Below are 12,810 nucleotides of genomic sequence, written 5' to 3'. Positions count from 1 at the left end.
CACATAAATACAGCGTAATTTTTGTCACACTGTACAACAGTAATTAGTATTTAATTATTGCAAAGGTTAAGTTTAAGGCTGGAGTAGGTGTAGACGTTAATAAAACAATCTAACAGGTAGAAAATTAAATTAGAAACATCTAAACTTTTCAAAACACAGCAAGTGCACCGCGGGTCATGTGGCAAGAATCAACCAATCAGCTTCATCCTTTCCCGTAACAAAATTGAAAGCTAAGCCAAGATGGAGAAACAGCTGATCATAGCTGTACAAGGATAGCCATTTTTTAAAAATAAATTTAGTAGCAGAGCTACTGCAAGGGATTTTTAGTGCTGGAAATCCATTTCTCCTTTGCTGAAACTTCCGCGTCTTCATGGAGAGCGCAGGTCGTAGTTGCTTTGCAACAGCAGACGCCACGGGAGCGCAGGCTACAGAGTGCTTTGGAAAGAAGGAGAAAGCAGCTTGCCTAGCGTTTTCCACACGTTTTCAGGTGCGACATGCAAATGTGGTATTGTTTTGAAGGAGAAAAAAAAGCATATTGCTGGACTAAAAAAAAAAAGCATATTGCTGGACTCGGTCGAGACCAACAAGAACACTTGGCGAGTCCAATGACCAAGTCCGAGACAAGTCCGAGTGCAAACACTAACGAGTCCGAGACAAGTCCGAGACCATAGAAAAATGTCTCGAAACCGGACTCGAGTACTACAGCCCTAGTCTGACCACAGAACAGTTTTCCACTTTGCCACAGTCCATTTTAAATGAGCCTTGGCCCAGAGAAAACGCCTGCGCTTCTGGATCATGTTTAGATATGGCTTCTTTTTTGACCTATAGAGTTTTAGCCGGCAACGGCGAATGGCACGGTGGATTGTGTTCACCGACAATGTTTTCTGGAAGTATTCCTGAGCCCATGTTGTGATTTCCATTACAGTAGCATTCCTGTATGTGATGCAGTGCCGTCTAAGGGCCCGAAGATCACGGGCATCCAGTATGGTTTTCCGGCCTTGACCCTTACACACAGAGATTGTTCCAGATTCTCTGAATCTTTGGATGATATTATGCACTGTAGATGATGATAACGTCAAACTCTTTGCAATGAGCCAATATTTGGCATGACATTTCAAAATGTCTCACTTTCAACATTTGATATGTTATCTATATTCTATTGTGAATAAAATATAAGTTTATGAGATTTGTAAATTATTCCATTCCTTTTTTTTACTCACAATTTGTACAGTGTCCCAACTTTTGGAATCGGGTGTGTATATATATATATATAATAATCTGTGTGTATGTGTTACGATATAACGAGGTCATATTCAGAAACCAATGAAACCAAAACCAAATAGCGTTGAAACGGGAAGTGAAGTAAACAGAAGAGAATGACAAAATAACGATGCACACAACAGAACATAAACCAGACGATAAGATTGTTAGGCTATTGTTAGCCTATATGTATAACAGTTAATTCTGATCCTCGAATCTGACTGGACAAGAGACTTTCTATTGATATTTCCACCTGCGCGCGTTCTAGACGGGCTGTCAGTCAGTGCAGTTACAGTGTTGTCCCACAAGGTGGTGGGAAGGGACCGTCGTTGAGTGAGCCTTTAAACCGTTCATTCAACTACACGTTCAAAAACGCTGATTCATTCAAAGAGCGACAAAATGAAAAACGCTGTTGAAATCATTTACATTTTGAACGCCACATTAGAAGGCTCAGCTGACCAATGCGTCGATGCTAAGGCAGAGATTTGGCTTTCCTTGGACATGACTACCTATTTTCACAAATATATATGACTCGCAAGTAATCGGACATGCTCAGTTGATCTCTCTCTCTCATTCGTTGTCCGTTTAGGCTTGTTAAGTGCAAATCTTTGGAGTCTCAGTACAAATCAGCATGGTACACATTACTAACTTATTTGATATTCAGTACACATGCACAAAGTGTAAAACGAGAAGGCATAGCCTTATGAAAAAAGAAAACGCACACAAATCGCGGTTGCTGCGGTTCTTGCATTCCTCTGTGGTTTGTTCGTCAATAGCGCGGTATTGCGGTTATCGCAACAGCCCTAGTAGCTACTCTGAATAAAATGCAGAAACGTTTGGACAGATGAAACGTGAAGACATTAAAACACATGATTGTGACAATAATAATAAAAAAAACATTTTATTTATGGGTGCCTTTCAAGACAATCAATGACACCTTACAATAATAAAATACATAAAACAATAAATAAAAACAATACACAACTATGTCAATCAGGATAAGCTAATCTAAATAGTTTTAAGACACGATTTAAAAATAGAAAGATTTGAAATATTACTTATGTCTAGAAGGAAACTATTCCAAAGACTCTGTCATAAAAACCAAAAGCTCTATATCCCATGGTACTCAAACGTACAGAAGATACAACTAAAGTAACAGAAGCAGAAGACCTGAGAGATTGGGTAGGTGAATACACATGAAGTTAATGCAAATATGAAGGAGCCAGATTATGAAGAGCCTTATAAGTGAAAAGTAACATCTTAAATTGAATCCAATATCTAACTGGAAGCCAATGGAGTTGCCTTAATACTGGAGAAATATATGCTCAAATTAACTGTGTTTGTTTAATTGTAATGAGTCCACTGGAGGCGAGCGTAGTGAGAACCCAAGTGCATATTCCCCCCTCTAAGGGCGGCTCCAGGTGCCCAAACAAAACCCAACAAGTCCAGGAGGGTGGTGGGGCAGAGGTGGAACAGGGTGAGGGACAGAGGGACGGCGGGCCAGACACGTGAAGAGGAACAGGACCTGGATCATGACATGGAGCGTGGAACACCGGGCAAGAACATAAGTCATAGCATGGATCATGGAACAGTTGTGGACCTGGACCCTGGGGGGCAAGGGTTGTTCTAAACAATTGAGCAGAGTTGGGCCTGGATCATGGGGCAATAGTGACAGACCGAGAATCACTGGAGGACCTGGGCCATGGGACAATGTCAGACAGTGGAACAATGGAGGACCTGGGCTGTGGATCAGAGGCAGACTGTGGAATAGAGGAGCAGGAGACCACCAGGTCAGATCCAGAGGAGCATGAAGCCATGGCGGAGCCTGCAGAGCAGAAATCCATGGCAGAGCAGAGGACCACCAGGTCAGCAGAGCATGCAGGAGCCAAGATCCCCACAGTGGAACAGATGACCACCACAGCAAAGCGAGTATCCACCAAGGCGGATCAGTCGGGACTGAAACAGAGAGCACAGAGGTTAACAGCGGCCGTAACAGGGCAGGTGGTCAGTTCAGAAACGGCATCTTTGGCCGTAACCGGGCAGATGATGAGCTCAGATATGGCCTCTATGGCCGTTATCGGACAGGCAGAGAGTTCATGGATGGCCTCCTTGGCCGTAACAGAACAGGCAGATTGTTAATGGACGGTCTCCATGGTCCTAACAAGACAGACTGAGAGTTCATGAACAGCTTTCCTGGCCGTGACAGGACAGGCAAAGAGTTCAGAAGTGGACACCGCTGCCTCGAGAGGTCCTGCAGCAGATGCTGCCACCTCAGAAGCAGACTCGTGGACAGGAGAGGCCTCTGGGGCAGACTCGTGGACAGGAGAGGCCTCTGGGGCACAGTGTGTAGCCCACACACTTAGGATGGCCACTATAACAGGAAGTGCTGAGGATAGGGGGACAGTCTCTGTGATAGCCCGTGCTGAGGCCCTGGGCATGCCAGCTGCTTGCACTAACATTAATGGTGGGTCCATCATACTGGCAGTCAGTCCTGGCCCAAGCTCCGCAGGAGCACTGTAAAGCAATGTTGCGGGGCTCCTCATCCGCAACTCCCACAGGAAATGGTGAACCAGCCAGCAGCAAAACAGTCAATATATTGTTCCCTCAACACACCTGCCAGGAAATTTCTAGTATGCCTAGAAAGAGCTTGATTAGCTGGTTCAGGTGTCTAATTGGGGTTGGAGCTAAACTCTGCAGGACACCGGCCCTCCAGGACCGAGTTTGGGAACCTCTGGTCTAAACCAAAATGAAAAATGTCCTTAAGCGCTACGACATTAAAATCCACACAGTGAGAAAGTTTGCAAAAATCCTCCACATATTCCTCTATAGTCCTGTTATCTTGATGAAGGCACAGGAGAAGTGAAACTGCTGGGTTCATGGTTGGGTCGTGTATTCTGTAATGAGTCCACTGGAGGTGAACGTAGTGAAAACCCAAGTGCAGTTTTATTTAATCCAAAAAGTGTCCAAACAATAAACAAAGACTTGGCATGAACAGACATAGCATGAGCAGACTTGACATAAACAAAACCTAGAACTCACCAACAGAAGTTCATCAATACACGACAAGGAACAATGGCAACATGAGGGCTATTTGTATCAAACACTAAGGGACACATGACAAGAATCAACCAATGAGCAAACAGAACTGAGAATAGCATGACAGGACAATAACCAATCAGGACATGACACAATGAACAAAGGAACCGATAGCAGGAATACATGAGGGCAAGGGAAGCATGGCACTAACAGAGACCATGACTAGACTCCAGAATAAAAGACATGAAAACATGAACATAAAACAAAACCCAAAAACCCACGTTACAGTAATGATCCGAGCTAGGGCTGCATGATTAATCAAATGCGTTTTCTATGCGCATTTTGTTAGTAAAGCTGGTTCTGTAATCAGCAGTAAATCTCCATCACCTGCTTTCAAATGGAGCAGCATTTACTACACAGACCCATAGTTCACTGACAAGTTACGCAAAAAAATTGCAAACAATTATTGCGTGATTATGAAAATCGAAGAAATCATTTGCGATAATGACAGCTATTTGCGTAGCTTCTCCGTGAACTACGGCTCTGTGTAGTAAATACTGCTGTATTTGAACCACATTTAATAACATGATTTTACTCCTCCAAACTCACTTCATAACGTCAGTCGAGTGTTTGAAAAAAATCCTTCTGTGAGATGATGTTGCTTCTTACACAGAATAAGGCACGCGACATTTCATAGTATTCTAAGCAGTAATAAAGGCATTGCATTATAAATATACTTTATGATAATGAAAATTATAATAATAAGAACTTTATGACTTTTAACTTACTTTTATGGTTAAGTAGTTAACCATAACTGCTTTTTATGGATAAACCATATATTGTCATAGTCGTGTGTTTATTAGTCACATTGAATCAATAAAAGCAGTTAAATCTTCTGTTTATTCAGCTGCAGCGATTGGCGTTTCCTGGGTTTCTTCTTCGGGGTGTATTTGGAGTTTCCAATGGAAATCAACCTCTCCAACAGAATACTATGTGAAATTGTGTCAAAAGCTGCACTTAGATCGAGAAGAATGAGTATTGATAGAAGTCCAGAATCCGCAGCCATTAAAAATAATTTGTGACTGGTTTAGACGATAGGCAGATTGAAATTGCTCAAACAGGTTATTCTCCATTAGATGAGCATTAACCTGTTGAGCAAGTATTTTTTCCAATAATTTAGAAAGAAAAGGTAGGCCTAAATCAAAAGTTTTCTGGATTATTATTATCCACACCGAGTTTCTTAAGAATGGGAGTTATGGCTGCTACTTTAAGGGATGAAGGAATAATACCGGTAGAAGAATGTATGATTTGAGTAATCAAAGGTAACAAGGAAGAAATAACTTAACCAGATGTGTAGGAATAGTATCAGACTGACAAGTAAAAGATTTAGATTTTTGGACACAGCTATTTCATCGGCCGTTCGCAAATAGAAACTAGAAAAGACCGTTATAGAGGAGTCAACTTGAAAAGTAAAATATAATCAAGTAAGATAAATAAGTATCACACAATGTAGTATAATTTGAATGCAATGAAAAAGCATCGGGTGGTCTCAATATTATTAATTGTAGAGAATAATATTCTTGTATTTCCACCACTGGAATGTATTAAATTAGCATAATAATTTAAGTGCTTCTTTAAAGTATCTAACATGATTATCATACATTTCCTTGTGTACAATTAGACCAGATCTAGCATTTAAGCGTTCCAGTTGACGGCCTTTCGCTTTCAACTGACGTAGATCAGGAGTAAACTAGGGAGCAGTATGAGCAAATAAAATTTTCCTTGTCCGAATTCTCACAGGTGCATCAACGTCAAAGATATTCTGCAATCGATCATTATAGTGAGAGATCAATTCATCCAGCTTAAATAGTCCATCTTAACTTCATTAGAAAAAATAGACAATCAATTTTCTTAAAATTATGAAATGTGATAGTAGGACTTTGATATTGCCAAGTTGGCACAGAAAAACACCGGTTTATGATCAGATATAAACGGGTCACATGCACAACAATTAAAAGATGTTATTCCAGTGCAACAAATAAGATCAAGTATTTGACCCTTTGAATGATTTGGAAAATCAATAAATTGTTTCAGTCCAAAACTGTCTAAACTTGATAAAGTCTTTTGTATCGGTGGCAGTTGTCTTATCAACATGGATGTTAAAATCACTGACCATAATCACATTTGGAGAAATAGAACATAGTAAAGTTAAAAAAGCTGAAAGTTTAGATAAAAAGTTAATATTAGATTTAGGTGGACGGTATATATTAATTATGACTGGACCATTAACTTATAACACCATGGATTCAAAAGTAACATAAGAAGGTACAGCTAGTAGACCCCTTTCCATTTCTTATTATAGAGCATCGCTAAACCACCACCTCAACCTGAGACTCGGGGTTGGCAAGCATAAGCATAACCCAGAGGAATTGACTGATTTAACTGAGAAAAGTCCTTTTGTTACTGCCATGTCTCAGTTAAACAGAGAAAGTCAAACTTACAATCCTTCAGTAGATCTCAAACCAGTGGTGCTTTATTGTTGAGTGAACGAATATTGAATAATCTAAACTTAAGACTGTTTGTATTAGATTCAGCGATAAATGGTAACAATATATGGTTTATGTGTGTTTTTCAAGTCATCTCCAGTTAATAAAGTATATGAATAATGCTAATTGAAATAGCATTTATTACAGTACAGAAACTATTCTGCTTATTCTGTGATAAATATGGAAAAAAGAGTTTGTAGTAAACCAATAATAAAATTGTCATTAGCAAAATATAAGAAAAATATGATAGAATATTGGTTATTGTCCAGAAGTATTTGATTTCTTAGCCGGATAAAAATATTAGAAAGTAAGAAATTAATGCATGACATGATGGAGATATTGACAAAATTTAAAGATTTCCAAGTAAAAAAAAAAAAACTACTAAAAAACGTAATAAAGATTAACACTGTGCTTATATTAACAATGTAAAGAAAGAAGGGAATAAGTAATAATGCTATACTTGGCACTCAAATTTTACAACACCTAAATGTTTTCTATCTCAACAGAAGAAGATCCATGGCATTCCAGATCCAAGTAAAATTTCCAGTTCCAGTGCCAGTTCCAGTAGAACCTAGAAAAACAGATCCTCTAATACAATGCATCATAGACAACAAGCTAAAGAAATTTCGCAAATTAACAAAAAGCAGAGATATTAATGGACTGTACCCTTCTGAGGTCTGGAAGGATGATGTTACTCCATTAACTGCAGCAGTTATATGCAGAAATGAAGAAATCTGCTCTTATCTGCTTGAAAAGTTGGCTGATCCAAACAAACCCTCAACAAATGGACTAACTCCTCTACATTATGCTGCATTTACAACTGGAGTTCCACTGAGTATTGTGGAAAAATTACTTACAGGAAAAGCTAACCCAAATGGATATAAATTACAAATTTTTACTCCGTTGCAATGTGCTGTTGATCAAGACCGTGAAGACATTGTGAAAGCTCTTATAGAGGCTGGAGCTTCACCTGAAACTAACTATGGGATGAATCCAGAGCTTGATGAAAAGGTGGAGAGAATGATTTGTTGACTATCTTCACAGGGTGAAGTGTTTGAGAAAGTATATATATCTTTCTCTTTTTCTCATGCTGTACGAAAGAAAACTCAGATGGAAGTCTATAGACTATATAAAGAACATTTCTTTCAAGAGGATCCTTTTGTTCATTTGATTTATTTTGAGCTCTACTACAGCGTCATTGGTCAAGGTGCAGAGCAGTATCGTCAGAGCGCCATCAAGTGGTTAAAAGACACAAAGAGTGCAGACAGATACATTGAGGGAGTCATCAAGCGCTTCTCAAGAATCCCTCAGGAACACTGGCTGATTACACTGAACTGCTTAAATGTTGCTTTGTGTGTCAGTGACAGTGTTTCTCATCAGGTGTTCAGTGATCTTGTGTCAATTCTAACAAACAGTCTTCAGCCCTCTGGAAATGCACAAGGAGAAAGAGTCAATCATCTGATACTAAAGATACTCAATGTCATGATGCAGAAGACGTCTGAGCAGAAACTGAGACTGAATCATTCTGTCTATGAGAAGTTATGCAAAAGTCTATTGCCTCTCACACGTCCTGATTATTCAAGTCTGATTGGAATGTGGACATATAGTTTTTTCGCCTACGTAAATTACATCGCTCCTGAACTTGTTGCACTGTGTAGGTTGTCTTCAGTCCCAGAGAGGATACTTAATGCTGCAGAGATAGAGGATGAAGCTATGAACAAAAAGCTACAAAAATTGAACATATCACTCAAACATCCTTCAGGAGCAGTGGACACTTTATATGAGGAGACTGCAGCTCCTTCAAACAGCAGGAAAAAGAAGAAGAAGAAAATCCAGCAAGAGATGGGATCACAAGAAAGTGAGCAGCAAGATAAAGAGGAACCGAATCCAGACACTGTAGTGACATCCATTGAGGAATCAAATTCAAGTGTGCAGCCCTTCACACAACCTGATGAGAGCACAAATATCTCAAGGAGGTGGCTTCAAATCAGCCGTCGTTGGAGGTCTAAGCTTGAGAAGCTAGCTAACATTGATGCTAGCAGAACATACAGACTGGGAAACCTTACTCTTGTGCTCAGTGATGAATTTCAGATCGCTAAAGGCAGTGATGGAACTCAAGTTTTCCTTGGACTGAGGGATGACGGCACTGAGGTGGCTGTGAAACGAATGATTAAGTCGAATTACCAAGCTCTCAGGAATGAGGAGGAATTTCTGCGACTTCCACAGCTTGAAAGTTCCTCCATCGTGCGATATGTGGACTTCACTGAAGATGACAATTTTGGATACCTTGTTCTTTATCTTTGTGAGTACACACTGGAGGAATATATCCAAGATCATTTACCAGATGACAGCGCTGAGAGATCTTTGGTTCTGAAGAAGCTGGTGAAGGAAGTTCTCTGCAGCTTACAGGTTTTACACGACAAGAAAACCAAAGTGCTCCATCGAGACATCAAACCCCAGAATGTCCTTATTGGTATGTGCTAATCCAAACTTTCTTTATTTAATTTATCACAACTAAGTTTGTTTTTTAAAATGGCCATGTCTTTCCGTGTTTCCCAGACATAAATGGAAAAGCCAGATTGGCTGATTTTGGCATAAGTCGTCGACTGAACCTCAGCCAAACCACTTTACGAACCAGCATTGCTGGAACTAGATGCTGGAAAGCAAAGGAGACCATAGATGAGGAGGTCAACATTGGATACAAGAGGAGCTCCGACATTCAGGTAGTATCTCCTCTCATTTTAAGTCAGCAGTTTTGTTATTTTAACACATTTTTTTTTACAACTATACTTGAAAATAGATGATTAGAAATTCATTTATTGACTTAAATACAAGTAATTTAATATGTAGTTAGTGAAAATTCTAAACTAATAGCACTATACCTTTTTAAGGTTGCTGGGATGTTAGTGTACTACATTCTCTCTGGAGGACAACATCCATTTGGTAAAGGTCCATTTTGTGAAGTCAACATTCTGCAAGGAAAATACTCTCTGGAGAATCTGGATGATGATGTAGCGAAGGATCTTGTCGAGTGGATGATCAATGAACATCCAAACAACAGACCAACTGTGGAGCAAACCCTTGAACACCCCTTCTTCTGGACTAATGAACGGTAAAACGCACTATTGATTTGGCAATGACATTTATCACTCTAAAATTAACAAACAACTCATGACCTTATTAAACCCATGATCTGTAATTTTGCCAGAAAAAAAGCCAGAAAGGTTCAGCACTGCTTATGGTACTTGCAAATTATGATTTTATTTTAAATGAAGTGGAAGTTGCATTGTATCTAGATAGTCTTTTTTATTATCAGCTGATGTGTCATGAACTGCACGTAGACATGAATCCAAATTTTGAGATTGAGGATCCAAATGCAGTGTTTTAATGAAGGGGTAATCCACAATTGTGGTCAAAGGACAGGCAAGGTCATACACAATAAGACAATTCAAAACAACAACTGAGTTCAGGGCTGAGGCAAAAGAGTAATCCAGAGTACAGGCAGAATAACAAGACCAGGAACCAAGGCACGGGAAAACTAGGATACTGGGCATAAAAATGCAGTACAGACACTATAACAAGATTTAACAATGAAAGACAGAGAGAACCAGGCTTATATCCACCTTTTTCCTAATGAGCATTCTAAATTATGGGAGGCACTTCCAGTGAAGTGCCTTTTGGGGAAGTTCCACTCAAAAAGACTGCAACGAATCACTTCAAATCATAAGATTGCGCTACAAATAATCCTAATCTGTCATTTTGATTGAATGGGCTGTAAACGTTATGTTTGGTATATTAATGTGACCTGATATAACAATATCTATAGAATAGCTCTTTTCAGCCCGCTGCATTATTTTCCTCCTGATAATTTTTATGCTTCCTTTGTATTCCACTGTAAGTAAATGAAAAAAGACAACATATACTGTGCATTTACGATATAAACCATGAATAATTCCCTGGAATGCACTAAGAATCTTTAATTTTTCTACCCAAATCTTCATATCTCTTTCCAGGTTTGTCATTACACGGATGCTGTAAAATGTAATTGTTACGAAATATAGACATATATTACTATAATGATATTTAACACGTCCGTAATATTGCTGCTGATAGAAGGAGTCTTTAGGAGGTTTTCATGGTATGCTGAAGGTAATCTGTTAATGCTTTTACACTTTTACATTTTCTTTTAATGATCGATGATTGAAGGGTGAATAAAAAAATTTCACCTCATTTTTGAAAATGCTTGTTATTGCATTCATAGAGCGAACCTTCTGCTGATTGTTTACAGTATAAACGGAAGTTACTCCCATAATTTGTGCAAAGCGTCATGGAGTTTAGGAAAAAGGTGGATAGGGTGAGCTAACAAGGCTAATGAGACACAGGTGCAAACAATGAGTGCTGATTAGACTTGGCAGAGGATTTTGGGGAATGAAGTCATTGATTGAGGGGCAGAAGTCGGGATGAAGTGCCCTCTTAAGCCTTGCTCACACTACAGGATTTTACCTTTGTAAACACGACTGTCTGTATAATGTGTCGAAAACGTATCACAACCATAAGGAGAAAGAGAAGCGCTGGAGTGAAATCACCTCTGTTTTGAATGTACCGGGTGAGTGTAGAAAGCAGCTAGCACACTAGCTAACATATGTAAACATCACTTAAATATCAAAAATGATCTACTGCGTGCGATCACGTGAGGCGCTCCTTCTGGCATGATAATCTTAATATCTTATAGTGTGTAATGCGCCACGGTGTTAAAATCTTGTAGTGTGTGCATGTTTAAGATTTGAGGGAAGATAATCTGCAAAGATTCTCCTTATGTGTGTGCTGCAACCAGATTTCATAATCTGTTAGGATTTTAAAACTCCTGCAGTGTGAGCCCGGCTTTATGGACATCAAGGGCAGTCCAGCTGGTGATCGTGACATGATGATATTGTACTGTTTTTGAAATCCTGTCAGGAGAGTGGAATATTTGAAAAAGATGGGGAACCAGAAGGAGACCGAGAACTGTCGTAATGTTGATGAGGAGCTCCTTCAAACTGTTGAAAAATACACCGAGGGGAAAAGCTTTTCTGAATGGAAAACTAAAGTGAGTCTAAATTCAATGCAGAAATATTCAAACATACTATGTAAATATATTTAAGAAATGTTTAAAATAATGAAGTTATGAACTTCAACAAACTGATTTAATGTCAGATTTTTCTTTCTTATAAATCAGTTGAAAATAGTGCATGACATGCGTTAATCTTGGTTTGAAAAATAATTTGTGTTTGTAAAATGTATTTTTCAGTTGCCATCTGAGCTCATCCAGAAATTAGATAGTAAGAAAAACTATCCTGAGAACACACTGGGCCTGCTGCGATTTATACGCAACCTACACGAGCATTAGTGAGTTACATGTAATATCATGCAAGGTATTTATACCAGAACATTTATTATTGTGTGTCAGACCATGGTGTTTTTCTCTACATAGTGCAGAGGACGCAGAGAGCATCAACCTGATGGCTTCATTCCCTGATCTGTTTGGGAGTGCGTTCAGGTTTGCGAAGGAGAGAGGATGGAACTCCAGAGCGAGTCTGAAAAAGTTCTTCAGCTCAGCTCCATAGATCTGATTGTTGTAATTTTTTTTTTTTTTTTTTTGCACATTGATTCTGCATCATGAATGTGTTTCATGATTGGGTTTAAATGTAGGGATAAATGATCCTCACACTCTTTGAATTTTATGATATTTTTTTTATTTTATGATTCATCCTCTACAAACAAGGTTCTGACAATTGAAAAACATTGATAAAAAAAAACAAAGGTTATGTAAAATTTAATCAGGGTAATTTGTGTAATTTGAGTTACTGCTCGAGTTATCTTGTGGAAAATTTGTAAATATCTGGTACATAGCTTTCTTGTGGCAGTACTAAACACAAACGTAATGTAACTATCAGACTTTTTTTTCTTTCAAAAACATTAAACATTTCAT

General features: G+C 38.9%; 1 pseudogene; it reads left to right on the top strand.

Annotated features, from left to right (window-relative positions):
- The first annotated feature begins 7,356 nt into the window (after positions 1 to 7,356).
- On the top strand, positions 7,357 to 12,494 carry LOC107601166 (serine/threonine-protein kinase/endoribonuclease IRE1-like; annotated as a pseudogene).
- The last annotated feature ends 316 nt before the right edge of the window (positions 12,495 to 12,810 follow it).

This window comes from Sinocyclocheilus grahami, unplaced genomic scaffold (assembly GCF_001515645.1).
Source record: "Sinocyclocheilus grahami isolate Dianchi unplaced genomic scaffold, SAMN03320097.WGS_v1.1 scaffold300.1, whole genome shotgun sequence".
Taxonomy (NCBI): Eukaryota; Metazoa; Chordata; class Actinopteri; order Cypriniformes; family Cyprinidae; genus Sinocyclocheilus; species Sinocyclocheilus grahami.
This window is presented reverse-complemented; position numbering and strand designations above follow the sequence as displayed.